The sequence below is a fragment of the Pseudophryne corroboree genome, chromosome 4, assembly GCF_028390025.1.
Source record: "Pseudophryne corroboree isolate aPseCor3 chromosome 4, aPseCor3.hap2, whole genome shotgun sequence".
In the NCBI taxonomy this organism is placed as follows: Eukaryota; Metazoa; Chordata; class Amphibia; order Anura; family Myobatrachidae; genus Pseudophryne; species Pseudophryne corroboree.
Window position 1 is genome coordinate 292,504,022 of NC_086447.1, and position 16,890 is coordinate 292,520,911.

Consider the following 16,890-nt stretch of genomic DNA (forward strand, 5'->3'; position numbering starts at 1 on the left):
GACGTACCAAGTTCCGTTTGGCTACGAGGCTACGAAAAAAACTGCGAGTCCTTTTCTTACATACCTCCCACCACTCAGACCTACTCCAACCAGCCTCCAATAAAGACTCCTGGGCTTCAAAGAAGTCCCTGAAGGACTGTCTGACCTCATCCTCCAGCAGGAGCTCAGAGTTCAGGCGCCACAGGCCCCGCCCCTTTTGAGGAGTTTCCGAAGCGTTCAAAGATGTAGACAGGAAAACGTGATCGGAGAACTCTACTGCCTTCAGCACAGGTGCCGAAGTTTTCGAGCTTTCCTTAACAAAAACCCTATCTATCCTACTCTTGCATCTACCTCTAAAGTAGGTGAAACCCGTGAGATCTGGTGAATGACGAACGTGTACATCCACCAAACCTGCCTGACTAACCATACTTGCTAGAAAAATGGAATCATAGCCCAGAGTAGTTTTTGAGCCTCCCCTGTCCTTAGGCCTAATGACAGTGTTGAAGTCACCGCCAAAAACCACTTGCTGGGCCGTAAAAAGATATGGTTTTATCTCCCTGAAGAGACATTTCCTATCCCATTTAGACTGCGGACCATAGACATTTATTAGCCTTAGGTCATGTCCCTTCAAGTTAACATCCAAAATCATACATCTGCCTACTTGGAGCTCAATAACCCGCTTGATGGTTACCATGCCAGTAAAAAGCACCGCCAACCCACCGTACGGCTCGGCCGCAAGAGACCAGTAGGACGGGCCGTGCCTCCACTCACTCTTTGCCTTGTGGAGGTCCGCCAGCCCGCCTATCCTTGTCTCCTGCAAAAACAAAAAATCAGCCTCAACCGTGCCGAAAAAATCATAGGCCATATAACGAGCACGTTCGGACAAGATAGAAGCTACATTAATGGTAGCAAACTGTATAGGCTGGGGAGCCATCCTTCAGGGTTATTGCAAGTAGGACCCAACTTACTTCTTCTTTACCTGTCTTTCGGAATCCTCATCTGAGGAACCCCATCTCTTAGCACGGATTCCCGTCGGCAGGCACTCCCCCTCCACCACGACCACCTCTTCCTCAGAGGAGGCACTGCCCGGAAGAAAGGAGCCAAGCGACCAGGGCACCACACTAACATCTGACACCCCTGTTTGACCAGAGGCAACCTTAAGCACCTGAAGGGGTTGCGGATCAGGAGGATCAGGTGCAGGCAAAACCAAGGGGTCAGGAAAAGCAACCACAGAAGATGCACCTCCAACCACCAATGCATGAGAGACCATACTCTGAGCCACCCGAGCCTCTGGGATCCTGCCCCGCACGACAGGCACAGGGGAAGGGACCGCTACCCCCAAAGAGCTTTGCCCTAAAGTCGGAGCCATGCTCTCCACTGTTAGGTTTGCTGACTGAGCCCTTCTGCCACCCACCATGAAATCCTCACGTGAAATACCTGGGCCATCTACGTCCTTCTTCCCCTTCCCTTTCCCCTTGCCCTTACCACCCTGCACCATATCCTCACGGTAAGGGGATGATCCTTTCACTTTGACCCTGCGCCTACGCATAACTCTCTGCTGCAGGACCAGGTCACCATTCTCGGTTCTCACTATCTCACCATCCGCCTCATCCTCAGAGGTCAAAGCATTGAACCTGTTCGATAAGACGAGACCCTCCGACCCCTTGTGCTTTTTAGCACCACCTTTCCCCTTCACCACCAACTGGAAAGGCTCCTCCACCACCACCTGCACCTTTGGAACACCCTGGCCCAGAGGTTCCATTTCAACACTGCCACCGGGAGTCTGCACTGAATCTATACCGCTAACCTTTGCAACCTCAGCCACCTCTATTGGTACCACCACAGGAAGGGGGGGAAGGACACCAACCCGACCAACCTCCACTTCTGCTCTCCTGGTCACCTCCACCAGCTCCTCATCCTGCGCTGTATTATGGAAAGCCGAGGGGCAACGGCTGAATGGGTGACCCTCCACACCACACAAATTGCAAATAATGCCCTCGCAGTCCCTCGCCAAATGACCCACACCATTGCACTTGGAGCATTTTTGCGCGGGGCAGTCCTTGCTAATGTGGCGAAAATCACCACATCTGTGACACATGCGAGGCTGACCCGGGTAAAAACACTGAATCCGGTCCCTGCCAATGTAGGCGGCCGACGGGACATGGACCGCATGTCTCAACCGAACCTTGGCCTCCCAAGCACCGCCCCACACCTCCAACGACCCAGGGGCCTTGACCAGGGGGGTCTGCAAGGAGTCAACATATCGCAGTAACCAAAAAGTTAGATCAACCACACTTATTGACTCGTTTCTGACCAAAATTGTTACCTTTACTGTGTCCTGACGGGTGATTGCAAATGCCTTGAACTTGCACCAATACGTCAAATTTTTATAGACTGGCCAGTAGGACCAGAACATCTGTAGACCGTTATAGGTCATGAAACTGAGATCAAAATCCGGTGTTCCCACCGGATGAATGCAAGCGAAAAGATCATCCGCCTTAAAGCCCATCTTGAAGAATTCTATTAGAAAGTCAGTACGAGACGGGGGGGTACCTTCACCCATCCACTTGAGCTGCACCGCATTGCGGCGCTTCACAGGCTGCCCACCACCACTAGAGACCGGTGCAATCCTAGACCTGCCACCAGGCACATCCGTCACCACCTTGGCATAGGAGTTATCTGATCCTGAGACCACCACCGGAGCCACCACCGGAGCCACCACCGCACCTTGCACCGATTTACCACCACCACCTTGCATCGGTATACCACCACCAACACCACTAGAGGAAGCAAGAACACCACCACCACCAACAGACCGACCTAAGGCTTGCCCCTGCGCAACCACTTTCTTCTGTTGCTCCGCCAACAGTGCCAGAGCTGGTCTGGCTCTAAGCGGAATCTCCAGACCCCCATATATTGAGTCCACTACAGCCATCTCCTGAACACCCAGCACCTCCTTATTCAGAGCTGGCAGACCTTGGGCCAACCTATCCCTGACCACACTGCAAACATTCTTAGTTACACCATTGGACAAAATTCCATCAGCTGCTGGGGGAACATCCTCAGTACCCACCGCAGATGGCTTCGACGGCGGCACCTCCTTCCCTTTAACAGCAGAAATATCAGAGACCCTCTCTAACTCCAGAGGGGTCATCACAACGCTGCAAGGCCTTAAAGCAACAGTCTCACACAATAGTTCTTTCTCAGGTAACTCTTCCTCCAACACCCGAATCTGAGCGTAGAAGGGGTGCTCCCCCTCCACCACCTCCACCACCTCAATGTCCTGAGCCACCATGTTAGGCGGCAAGTCCACACTCAGAGCCACCTCCGTTGACTTTGCTTTAATAGCAGCCACCACAGACTCAAGGAGACACTGCTTACTCCGCAACTTCTCCTCAATCTCCTCCAAGTCTTTGGTAATGGCAGGCCTGTCCCTACTGTAGGAAGTATTACGCTTCTTTCTCTTCGCCGCAACTACCCTCGTAAGTCTTGCAATTTCCGCCTCAAGCTCGGCTACCGAAGCCTCTGCGCTCGATGGGTCCGCCACACCTTGCGACGCATCAGGCACATGTGACATGGCCATCCCTGACTGCATTGGCGGTGAAGGACAACACTCCGAGGTCTCACCCGACGGACTGACATCACCATCCACAGCAGGCGCAGAAACTTCCACAAGCATGTCAGGCTCCTCTTGACACTGCAGCGCTAAATCCTGCACCGCAAACTCAGCCGCGCCAGGGTCCCTGCTTGGCACCCCGTCAGATCCAGAGGACTGCAGATCCCCCCCAAGGGTCACCCCCACCTTCTCTTGCGGAATGTCCCCATATGCAGCAAGCTCCACACACATAGACTCAGCAGATCTTTCTTCAATGCAGGCAGCACTACATATATCAGCTCCAGCAACATCCACCATCTGAACAACTGGGGACATAGAGACATCCATCACTGTACTTTCAGCATTTGGATCCAAATCGCCAGGACCCCCACCACCTTCAGCCACAGATGGCAGAACACTTGCAGCCACAGAGGGGGCTAGAACAGAGATGCCAGTAGCACCTGGCAGAGCGCCTGCAGCCACCATCCTTAACACAGGGTCCACTATGTCAGGGGCAGCACTATCGACCAAGTCCCCAGTAACACACTCCAGACCCCCACCAGACACACCTGCTGCCTCAATTTTAGAAGCGGGACCCGCAGGTGTAGATGAAATAGGCACATGAACAGCTTGCCCCTCACAGTCCTGTCCCCCCACAGCCCCAAACATGGTACTCACGTCACCCACGGCTGTCAGGGGGGGCTGGGAACCAGCACTAGTCTCTGGCTGCAAATCCTCCTTAAGCTGCACAGACGACGCCAGGGGGGGGGGCAACTTTCACGGGGGAATTAACTGCCTTCCACTAGGCAGAATTGCATGAAACTTGGTAGGCTTGTTTAGATGTGTTGGAACTTCACTCGTGTGAATTTTCAGCCCGATAGTCCCTTGGCCCACGGAGATAGACTCCTCCAAACACAGTTTCATATCTGTTAAATCCACGGCTGCCATTTTGGGACACACTGCAGCAGCATCAGGCATAGGCTTGTTGCAGACTTTATCCTGCTTTTCCACACTTTTCCCTGGATTTAAGGACATATCCAGGGGCTCCTCCAACTCCTCTCCCCCTGGGGAGTCCATTTCCACTGGGGTGGCCCCCCAAAAAATGCTCCAAACAGGCTTTTCCACACTGATTTGAAGAGCTCCTCTCACACCTCACCGCAGCTGCAGGCACCAGACTTGCCCTCCAATGGGTCCTCGTTAAAGGATTTAAAGTGTACTCATTCCAATTACAGGGCCTCGAAAGAGTCCTGTATTGTTATTTTTCGTCACTACCTCCCCGAGTCGGGAGTGGGTAATTTGCGCGCCTGCTGCCTTCCTTGGATGTGGTAGCCGTTTCTCAGGCTCCCTCTCCGGAATCGAACCCTGATTCCCCGTTACCCGTGGTCACCATGGTAGGCGCAGAAAGTACCATCGAAAGTTGATAGGGCAGACATCCGAATGCGTCGTCGCCGTCACGGGGACGTGCGATCGGCCCGAGGTTATCTAGAGTCGCCAGAGAGGCCGGGGGCGGCGGGAGGCCGGGGCCGACCCGCCGGGAACCCCCGGATTGGTCTTGGACTGATAAATGCACGCATCCCTGGGGGTCAGCGCTCGTCGGCATGTATTAGCTCTAGAATTACCACAGTTATCCAAGTAACGGGGTCGAGCGATCAAAGGAACCATAACTGATTTAATGAGCCATTCGCAGTTTCACTGTACCGGCCGTGTGTACTTATACGTGCATGGCTTAATCTTTGAGACAAGCATATGCTACTGGCAGGATCAACCAGGTAGCTCTCGGTATCGGCCGGCGCGCGCCCGAACATCGGGGGCCGCGGCGCGCACCGTCTCGAAAGCGGAGGGTCCGCCGGACCGGGCTCCATCCACCGACGCACGGCAGGGCGGACCGGGGCGGGTCTCGAGCCGAGCGGGCACTCGGAAAATATGGGGACGGGAGGAGGAGGATGGCCGTCCCCGGTCAGGGCCGATTGGGAAGCTCGGAGTCAGAGTGGACGGCGGGGCCCGGCCGCCACCGCACCGTCGGGCGGACACCCCGGGGAGGGGCAACATCACCACGCTAGATTTCGCCTGTTTTCTCCTCACCCGACAACCCGTTCGATAGGAAACCTGTGCAAGCCGTCCTGGGGGATGGTTTTTTTCGCTGGGACGGCAGCAACTGCCCCCAGCCCCACCTCATCCCGATCTACACCTGACGGGTTTCATCTGGTCCCGGGGGGGTGAAAGGGTGTAAAGAAGTTCCACCTCGCGAGGCTCCATCGCCCTTCCGGGGTGCCACCGTCTGGCGCACGGGCGAACGCGGCTTCCGCCGGCTCCCTCCGAAAAGCACCTCCCGCTCTCCCTGCGTCTCTTGGACGGTCTCGCTCCGAGTCTGCGCTTCTCTCTCGCCCTGCCGCCAGACTCGGCTCCTCTCCCGCGCTCTCTCGCGCTCTGACCTCCGCCCCGTCCGGCCCTCCCGTCCACGGCGGGGGAGGTCCGGCAGGCAAACCCTTCCGTGCGACCACCTCGCCGGAGCGGGGGCGGCGCGCAGGGCCCTCTCCTGGGGCTGCAAGGAGCGGCCATCGGGGCTGGCCGCGTCCTCGGATCTCGATGCGACGCTCATTCGGTTCCTGGGAAATCGTGTGCTCCGCCGGGGTCCGGGGGCGAGCGCCCTTCGCTGGGCGAGGGGGACGCTTCCCCGGCACCCCTGGCGGCATCAGACGCCTGCGGGTGCCGGCGGACGGAGCAGACCGCGCCGCACGGGGTACGGGTGCGGGGCCCGCCCGGCTCCGGAAACCGGAGCGATCGGGCGGACGCCTGGGGACCGGACGCCCTCTCCGGGCCGAGAGGTTCCGGGCGCGCCGTGGGCAGAGGGAGGGTCGGGTTTGCCTTGAGCCGGCCGAGACCCCTTGGTTCCGGCCGAGCGATCGTCCCTCCCCGCCGGGGCGCGGGGTGCCACATCGATCGGGTTGCTGAAAGAAAAGAGTAATTTTCATTCGGTTCACTGTTTCCATACCGTAATCCATCCGCCACCTGTAAATCTCGCTCAGGGGGTCCTCTCGGACGTCGTGGGACGGGAGGCGCGCGCGACACTTTCGCGGTGCGCCCTGCAATTTTTCTCCGAGGCCTTGGAAGTGCCTCCCAGCCTGAGGAACACCAGTCCGCACTCATCGGCGAAACTTCCACAAATTGCAGTACCCGATTTGGCCCGCTGGGGGGCGCTGCCTCCGGGGGAGAAGGAGACGTGCCCAGGCCGTACGTCGGGCTCCAACGGACACCCATCTTGACCCTTTATAGGCCCCATCGGGGAGATGGTCCTGCCCATGCTGATATCGGAGCTCCACAGCTATCCTCTCACAAACCCATTCGCCGGAGCTCCAAAAATCATTTGGTTCACTGTTTCCATACCGTAATCCATCCGCCACCTGTAAATCTCGCTCAGGGGGTCCTCTCGGACGTAGTGGGACGGGAGGCGCGCGCGACACTTTTGCGGCGCGCCCTGCAATTTTTCTCCGAGGCCTTGGAAGTGCCTCCCAGCCTGAGGCACACCGGTCCGCACTCATATGCGAAACTTCCACAAATTGCAGTACCCGATTTGGCCCGCTGGGGGGCGCTGCCTCCGGGGGAGAAGGAGACGTGCCCGGCCCGTACGTCGGGCTCCAACGGATGCCCGCCGTGGACCCTTTATAGGCCCCATCCTGGTCCTGCCATGCTGTTATCGGAGCTCCACGGCTATCTTGTCACTAAACCTTTCGTTTGAGCTCCAGGGCTTTTTGCTTTTTGTAACCCGGTTCCTGGAGCCCTGCCTGGGCAAAATCGGATGCAAGAAGGCCCTGCCCATGCTGATCTCTGAGCTCCGCGCATCTTCTGTCACGGGTCCTTTCGCAAAAGCTCCAGGGAAACAGGCTTTTCGGCCCCGGACAGAGTCCCGGCTCTCTCGCTCGCCTCGTTGGTACCTACTGATCCGGCGGAGGTGTTCTCCGGCGGGTAGCGACACGGACGGCCGAGGGCGCGCTTCACCCAGGCTTCAACCATCTCCTCCCCGAGCCCCTGGAAGTGCCGCTGGGCCGCGGGCGCCCCGGTCCGCACTCATCCGCGACACTTCCGCGCTGGAGTCCGACGCTCGCCGGCCGCGTCCCCCGGCCCGCGGGGGGCCCGGGGGGAGGCCCGACGCGTGCGGGGGGAGGCGGCGGGCGGCGGGGGAGCCCCCGCGCCACCCGACGGCGCCCCCCGGTGGCCAGAGGCGGCTCGGAGTGAGACGATCGGGGGGGAACGGCGGCGCGTGACCCGCCCCGGCCCCCTTGGCCCAGCGGACGGGCAGGCGGCTCCCGGGCGACCCCCCGATCCCCGCCGCGGCGCCCCCCGGTGGCCGCCTGACGCCACTGCGGGGGGTGCAGATTCCGTGTGTCCTCTCGGATAAAAACAAAAGAAACGATTCCCGTCGGGCGAAAGTAAGTGGGACGCAGGACCCCGGGCCCCGCCGGTCCGCGCGCGCGGCGCCCCCCGCTGGCCGGTCGAAGGGATGACAAAAATAAAATGAAAAAAATTTCAAAAAAGCACTCGCCCCAAACAGACGAAAGGTACCCGGTCCGCCCGGATGAACCCTCCCCCGTGTCCCCGCCGCGGCGCCCCCCGCTGGCCAGCCGAGGTAATACACGATTGAGAGGGGGGGAGTGAAAAAAAAAGGGCAAAAAATGAAAAACACCCCACCCATTTGAATGCAAAGTCCCGGAGCGGCCAGGGGTGGACGCCGGTCCGCGCGCACGGCGCCCCCCGCAGGCCAGTTGAAGGGAAGAATGGAACGAGACTAAAAGATAAAAAAATTTCAAAAAAGCACTCGCCCCAAACAGATGAAATGTACCCGGTCCGCCCGTGTCCCCGCCGCGGCGCCCCCCGCTGGCCAGCCGAGGTAATACACGATTGAGAGGGGGGAAGTGAAAAAAAAGGGCAAAAAATGGAAAACACCCCACCCATTTGAATGCAAAGCCCCGGAGCGGCCAGGGGTGGACGCCGGTCCGCGCGCACGGCGCCCCCCGCAGGCCAGTTGAAGGGAAGAACGGAACGAGACTAAAAGATAAAAAAAATTCAAAAAAGCACTCGCCCCAAACAGATGAAATGTACCCGGTCCGCCCGTGTCCCCTCCGCGGCGCCCCCCGCTGGCCAGCCGAGGGAATACACGATTGAGATTAAAAAAAAACAGGCAAAAGACAAAAACACACCACCGATTTAAATGCAGTGTTCACGAGCGCCAGTCCGCGCGCGCGGCGCCCCCTGCTGGCCGCGTAAAAAAAAAAATAATAATAATAATCCACCGTTGTGAATTTGCGATGTGTCCGGTACGGCGGCGGCGGGGAGGCGTCTCCCCTCGTCGGCGCACCCTGGTGGGGGGAAATAAATGAAAGGGAAAAAAAAAAAGAACAGCCCGGGCTCTCGCCGGCTTCCGCAGCCCGGGCTCCCTCCGGCTTCCGCGGCCCGGGCTCCGTACATACAGACAGCAAATGAAATAACGGACGGATGGATGGAAGAGAAGAACAGCCAGGGATCTCGCCGGCTTCCGCAGCCCGGGCTCCAGCCGGCTTCCGCAGCCCGGGCTCCCTCCGGCTTCCGCGGCCCGGGCTCCCTCCGGCTTCCGCGGCCCGGGCTCCGTACATACAGACAGAAAATGAAATAATGGAAGGATGGAAGAGGAGAACAGCCCGGGCTCTCGCCGGCTACCGCAGCCCGGGCACCCGCCGGCTTCCGCAGCCCGGGCTCCCTCCGGCTTCCGCGGCCCGGGCTCCGTACATACAGACAGCAAATGAAATAACGGACGGATGGATGGAAGAGAAGAACCGCCAGGGATCTCGCCGGCTTCCGCAACCCGGGCTCCAGCCGGCTTCCGCAGCCCGGGCTCCCTCCGGCTTCCGCGGCCCGGGCTCTCTCCGGCTTCCGCGGCACGGGCTCCCTCCGGCTTCCGCGGCCCGGGCTCCCTCCGGCATCCGCGGCACAGGCTCCGTACATACAGACAGAAAATGAAAAAATGGAAGGATGGAAGAGGAGAACAGCCCGGGCTCTCGCCGGCTACCGCAGCCCGGGCACCCGCCGGCTTCCGCAGCCCGGGCTCCCTCCGGCTTCCGCGGCCCGGGCTCTCGCCGGCTACCGCAGCCCGGGCACCCACCGGCTTCCGCAGCCCGGGCTCCCTCCGGCTTCCGCGGCCCGGGCTCCGTACATACAGACAGCAAATGAAATAACGGACGGATGGATGGAAGAGAAGAACAGCCAGGGATCTCGCCGGCTTCCGCAACCCGGGCTCCAGCCGGCCTCCGCAGCCCGGGCTCCCTCCGGCTTCCGCGGCCCGGGCTCTCTCCGGCTTCCGCGGCCCGGGCTCTCGCCGGGTGAAGATCAGGCGAGAGTAGGGGTGTCCTCCGCTGGACGGGAAGCCCAGGCCGTGGAGCCGCCGCACGGACCGGGGGTTGACCCGGCCGGGGACGGGCAGGAGGCGAGGCCCGGACTCGCTCCCGTCCAGACGGCCCGAGGCCCCTCCTCCCCTCCCGGTGGACCCGCCCCCGACTATTAAGCCCGGCCAGGGAGTCCACGTCGGCCCCCGGGCGGACCAGGGAAGGACCCCCCTTCCGCGCTCCGCCGTGCTCGGAGGCGCTGACGCGCCGGGCGGACGGGGTGCCTCCGGCCAAGTCCCCGGCCGGGACTTGGCTGGCTGGCGAGCGAGGGAGGGCGAGGGTTAGGGCCTCGCCCGTCCCCCGCCCCGGGCCAAGTCCCCCGACCGGAGCGGAGCGAGCAGGCCGCCCTAACCCCCCCCGGTGGCACCGCAGCACCGGAGATTATTCGGGGAATGCTCCACAGCGCTGCTGGGGAAGTGTTTGCTTTAAACACACTCTGCATTGCATACACACCGAAACCCATTCCAGTCTGGTAAACGTGATTCTCTGGGACTTGCGAGAATTGTATGCTGGGTAGTTGAGACATGACTCCCCCATCACCTCCCAGGGTCAGACTCATGGGGACCTCATTTTAGGTCCCCACCATGTCGGAGGTCCCGCCAGTGTTGGTGTGCTGTCTGGCCCTTGTCCCCGTTAGGATATATAAACAAGTGCACACACACACACACACACACACACACACACACACACACACACACACCCAGCACTGGCAGCACTCCTTGGTCTGGAATCGTGGGGACATACACTATAAATATATTTATATATATATGTATTTATATAGGAAACCCCCTGAAAGGATTTGCCCTTATACCTTAACCCTCGATGTGATGGCCTCTCAGACGTCTGGGAGTGTAAACCTTTACGCTATCAGTTACATGCACAACACAAGCAGTAAAAATTCACACTGTTTTATTGAATGTTTAACATTGGTATAAAAAGAGAACACATAAGGGTGTAACTGATAAGTGTAAAAGGGCTCATTGGCTTAGGGGTAGGTGCCTGGGTGGGGTACGTAGGGGTGGTTAATACTTGACATAACATAATTGGATATAGCAGTTGCTAGGCAGATGTTATATACGTTGCATCAGACGGAACTTAACAAAGGATCTTTTAGTAACACACAGAAGTAGAAAAAGCAGGTTTCATCTAGTATAGAGCTGACCTTGGATGCCAGACCCACACAAGCCTGGTATCTGTATGAGAGACAAAGGCATCTAACACAGGGCAGCACGCATCCATTGCAAACACATAAGAGTTCATAAAGCATGTTTTAACCCTTCACTAGGGAAGTAGAAATATTCACTTTTACACTGTAACTATTATAAGGAAATTGATCATATAAAAAGTAATATTTACAAAGCACAGAAGAGTTAACCCTTCAATCCCCTCTTAGAATCATGATTATTATATGACATGATTCTTGAGTGAGGCTCCTTTTAAATTTCTCCCTGTGGTGGTGTTAGATGTATAACAGGTATAGTTTCCAGGATATATGGTTATGGTGCTTCCTGGGTTGGGATTTTTTGACAATATGGGATATTCCCTTTTCCACATTTCGCACTGACTGTCATTTGTTTTGGTGTCATTAAAAAGGCTGAAAAAACAATTTTCCTGTTCTAGGGGTATATTAAGGGGCACTGTACCTAGGTGGGGCCTAGATTTGCCACAGACATAACAGTTGCTTTTATTGTGTTTGTTAGCACTATACTTCATCCATTCCAACCAAAAATTAATGTCAGAGAAACCAGTTTCAATAGCTAGGGTGTCTTCAAAGGTAGGGTTAGTAATAGCCACCATATCTTTAGAAGTGGCAATATGGGGCTTTAAAGGTTTGTTTTGGGGATATTTTAGGCTGGTATTTTGGTTTTTTTTTATACATATCCCATAAATAAAACATTTGTCTTGCACTATAGTACCATTCGTCAGTAACACAAATATATACTGTCTCAGACATTCCTGATTTCCTTCTTTGTTGTATATAACATAAAATAGTCAAGGATATATGTGGCTACGTGTGTGTTAGAGGAATTATACCACAAGGTGGGGATCCCATTAGTGTGTGTAATATCAACCTCACATATTGTGTGGTGAGTGAGGGCCAGTAGGGCTATCAAGGTAGTCCCCAGGATAGAGATAGGGGACAGGTTCCTCATCTTCTTCTGTTCTTCTGTCTTCGCTAGGTGGGAGGTCAGGGCTGTCTGCCCCGGTTCGTACCTCACTGGAATCACTTGCTTCCCTCTCTAGGTCTGGTCTAGGAACCTTTTTTACTCGGGATGCATGGATCCAGGCAGGACTTTCCTCTGTCAGGACTGCTGTCCGGGTAACTGCTACGACCTCTGTCTCTGGACCATAGGTGAAGTCTCCTGGGCTCTTGTTCCTGGGGAGCACCTTCACCACGACTCTGTCTCTGACTTTAAAGGGGTGTGTAGGTTCCTGTGGATTCAAAAGGGTTTTTACAAACAACCTCATGTTCAATTTCATTCAGTTTTGTTATCAGGGACCTGACATACTCTTCTCTGATGAGTTCTAGATCTCCTTCCTGTATTACTAGTGGTTTCTTAGCCCAGGGTGTAGGAAAAGGGTCTGCCCATTAGTATTTCAAATGGGGAGTAACCTAGAGTCTTTTGTGGGGTATTCAAGATGCTGGTGTTTAGCTTTATTAGGGTTGTTCCTGAGGCAAGTGATGCATCTGCTAACATACTGGTCCACAAGTGATTTGGCATTAGTAACATAAAAATCATTGGTTAGTAGGAGGAGTGTTGTGGCTTCACCACGGTGACCAACACCACGGCACTGGGCAACGAGCAAAGGGGCACTGGACTGGGGTATACAGGGTTTCCCCTCTTTGCAGATTAATCCTGATTTAGGATTTTTTCTGCAGAATTGGGTAAGTCCAGTCGGAGAGATCAGCATTAGTCGCAGCAGCTTGAAGTTGAGTGAGCAGATGGACGTTGTCAAGGGAGGGACATGCTCTAGTGAGTGCAACGAGTTCTGCAGCTTGCGCGGACTGATAAGGTATTGGTAGGGTTTCCAACACAGTATCAGGGAGGGTGACAATGGCATAGCCAGCCTGGTATGTATTGTCATTGGGCCTACTACATGAGCCGTCAACAAAAACTACGTCTGCGCCTGGTATGGGAACGGGAGACATGTCAAGTCTGGGAGAAGTTTCAGCTTCAATGGAAGCAGCACAGTCATGTAGGTCGGGTGGTTCATCCTCGGGACCTTTCAAGCCTAAAAGGGCATTGAGAATGGGTGCAGGGCCAGAAGAACTAGCAGTGTACTTAATGGTAAGGGTAGGGTTACTCAAAAGGAGTACTTCATATCCACTAAGGCGTTGTGCTGACATGTACTGTGTGTGTAAGCCTTTAAGTATTGCCAGGACATCATGTGTGGTGTGGAGTACTGTGATGTGGCCTAAAGTGAGGGTAGTGGCCATTTCTGCAACCATTGCACAGGCTGCCAAAGCCCTGAGGCAGGCAGGCATACCTTGCACAGACACTGGCATGACTTTGGAAAAAAATGCCACGGGGCGCAACTTCCCTCCATGAAACTGTGTGAGCACCCCCGCCATGGTTTTACAATTGTCCCTTGCATATAGATGGAAAGGTAGTACATAATTGGGGAGGCCAAGTGCCGGACTTTTCATCAACATACATTTTAAACTTTCATATGCAGTTAACATTTCTTGTGACCATTGTACAGTTTTAGGCTTGTCCTTCAGTGTGGCTTGTCTCAAAATGTTATCATAATAAGAGCAATCAGATATCCACTGTCTGCAGTAATTTACCATACCCAGGAAGGACAGTAGTTCCTTCTGGGTAGTTGGGGTGACCAGGCCCAATACAGACTGTATGCGTTGTGGACTGACTTTCCTCTCTCCCTGAGTGAGCACAAAACCTAAGTAATCAACATGCTTTTTACACCATTGCATTTTTATTTTGGACACCTTGTGTCCACATTCACAAAGCCAGTTTAGTAATGAAACACCATCCTCTCGGCAGGCCTCCTCAGTTTTACTACAGAGCAGCAGATCATCTGCATACTGTAGCAGGACTGAACCATGGTGAGGTTGCCAGGGCCTCAATGTGGCCTGGAGACAACAGGTGCGTCAATAATCTGCACCAGGTAAGTTGTTTACCCTCAAAAGAAAAGGCAAAAGTAATTGTGTCTGTGAATCTACAGGCATGCTGAAAAAAAGGCATTCTTCAAATCAAATACAGAGAAGAACGCAGCATCTGCAGGGATTGCAGAAATGAGTGAGTTTACATCTGGAACAATTGGTGCAATTGGGACAATTAACTGATTGATCGCTCTGAGATTCTGTACAAATCTTATACTGCCATCAGCTTTGGCAACAGGGTTCACAGGAGTACAGTATGGTGATACAATATGTCTGAGAATACCCTGTTGTAAGAATTGCTGTATCATGGGGCGGAGACCTTCTATCTTTTCTGGTGAGAGGGGATACTGCATAGGTCAGAACACAAAACACTGGTTGTTGCACCGCTGTCCACTAAAAAGGGAATTTTACTTCCATTTATAATAAGTGGCAGCAGAGGTGAATCTTTACTATGACGGGAGAGTTGAATAAAGGCTGGGATGCCCTCCTCCGGGCCCCGTCAGTGCGCGGGGTCTTTGGAATCTTCCCTGACTGCGGGGTTGGTTCTGTCTGTCAAAGCGTCCGGAGCTCTGATAGGCATGAGTGGGTGGGGAAATGAGTAAGCTTTCTGAGTTAAGCAAAGGTAAGCCAGCGTCATCTGTCCAGCAGTCCTTAAACCTTTTCCAAAACGCAGTAACAGACTATGAAGGTTTCTGTTTACAAGCCACAGCGACAGGCAAAAAAGCACAGGCAAAGGAGCACGGGTTTTAAAGACCTCCTTCATATGTGTATAGCTGCGTCCTTTGCAAGCTTTGCGCAAATAAGATATACAGCCATCGAGGGTAATAGTGGGCTTGGGACAGTGTTTTACTATTATCTAAACTCTGGGTTATTGGTGCTAGGGATAGAGCTAGTGGACGCACCCTCCAGCAGTGGAGCTGGAGGCAATCCCATTTAGTGTGAAAGGGTTACTGCTGCCAAGAGATTTGTGTCTCTGAGCGCAGGATACATTGGAATGCAAAGGGGGGAGGGAGAGGGTTTTTTCTGCAGCCTCGCTTCTGTGCTGTTGGGAACTGACATTTTTTCTTAAATCTCCATATAGAAAGGGTAATTACTGCCTTCCCGTAGGAATGGGTCCTGTCCTGCTTTCTCTGTCCATCCCGCTAAATTATCCACCCATGGGTTAACTAAATAATACTCTGAGGTAGAGTTACGGGCAACATACATCTTGCATGTCTCACCAGGGAGGGGCGGGGGATATGCAGTTTTTTACTCTGACTAGAGCCCATTGTCAGACAGTAATATAAATCAACAATACAACTTTTAAAAGAAAATTATCTAAAATATACAACACTCTACTTACTATACATGCATCAGCTAACACCAGTTAATTAGTCATTGACAATATCACAATATTATCTGTATAATGAGAACATGAAATCTTTTGACGGGTACGCTTACCTTCGTACAAGATGTCAGAAAAATACAGCGTTTTAAACAGGAAGCAAGAAAAGTGTTTGAGTAAAGATATCTGGCAGACGAAAACTTACCAGCCGTCTGGACCAAATATAAGAACTTATCTCACTACAAACATACAAGAATATATAGGCGATCAAATCGGGGTATTCTCTACGTTACGTATAGACCCCAGGTCTATGTTTTTTTAAGTATCCCAGATACTGACGTCTTTGGAGAATTGCGCTTGGACCCCGGGTCCTTTCTCAGACGTATTCTTTAAGTCCCAGACATTAAAGATTCTATGGTATCCCTGATACCTGTTTTATGCTTTTACATAAAACTTCGTAATATTAAGTCCCGGACTTAAATATTACCTTGTCACGTGTTCCCGGAACACTGACACGGATTCAGCTTCAGTGTATGACCGCAATCCTGTATGGCAAAGACAGACAATAAATTCTCTATTTTTACCATTCAGGGACGATCACTGAATTCCGGACATAGCCCCCAGCTGAAAGGATTTGCCCTTATACCTTAACCCTCGATGTGATGGCCTCTCAGACGTCTGGGAGTGTAAACCTTTACGCTATCAGTTACATGCACAACACAAGCAGTAAAAATTCACACTGTTTTATTGAATGTTTAACATTGGTATAAAAAGAGAACACATAAGGGTGTAACTGATAAGTGTAAAAGGGCTCATTGGCTTAGGGGTAGGTGCCTGGGTGGGGTACGTAGGGGTGGTTAATACTTGACATAACATAATTGGATATAGCAGTTGCTAGGCAGATGTTATATACGTTGCATCAGACGGAACTTAACAAAGGATCTTTTAGTAACACACAGAAGTAGAAAAAGCAGGTTTCATCTAGTATAGAGCTGACCTTGGATGCCAGACCCACACAAGCCTGGTATCTGTATGAGAGACAAAGGCATCTAACACAGGGCAGCACGCATCCATTGCAAACACATAAGAGTTCATAAAGCATGTTTTAACCCTTCACTAGGGAAGTAGAAATATTCACTTTTACACTGTAACTATTATAAGGAAATTGATCATATAAAAAGTAATATTTACAAAGCACAGAAGAGTTAACCCTTCACCCCCCTGTAAAAATCCTGCGTTTGCCCCTGTGCAGCAATTAGTAAGTTGTAAAGTCCTGCTATACAATACTTTTGCAGTGAAATTAAATATCGCATTTTCATATTTAGGGGGTATTTATCAAAGCTTGCAGAGAGATATAGGCCCTCATTCCGAGTTGATCGGTCGCAAGGCGAATTTAGCAGAGTTACACACGCTAAGCCTACGCCTACTGGGAGTGTATCTTAGCATCTTAAAATTG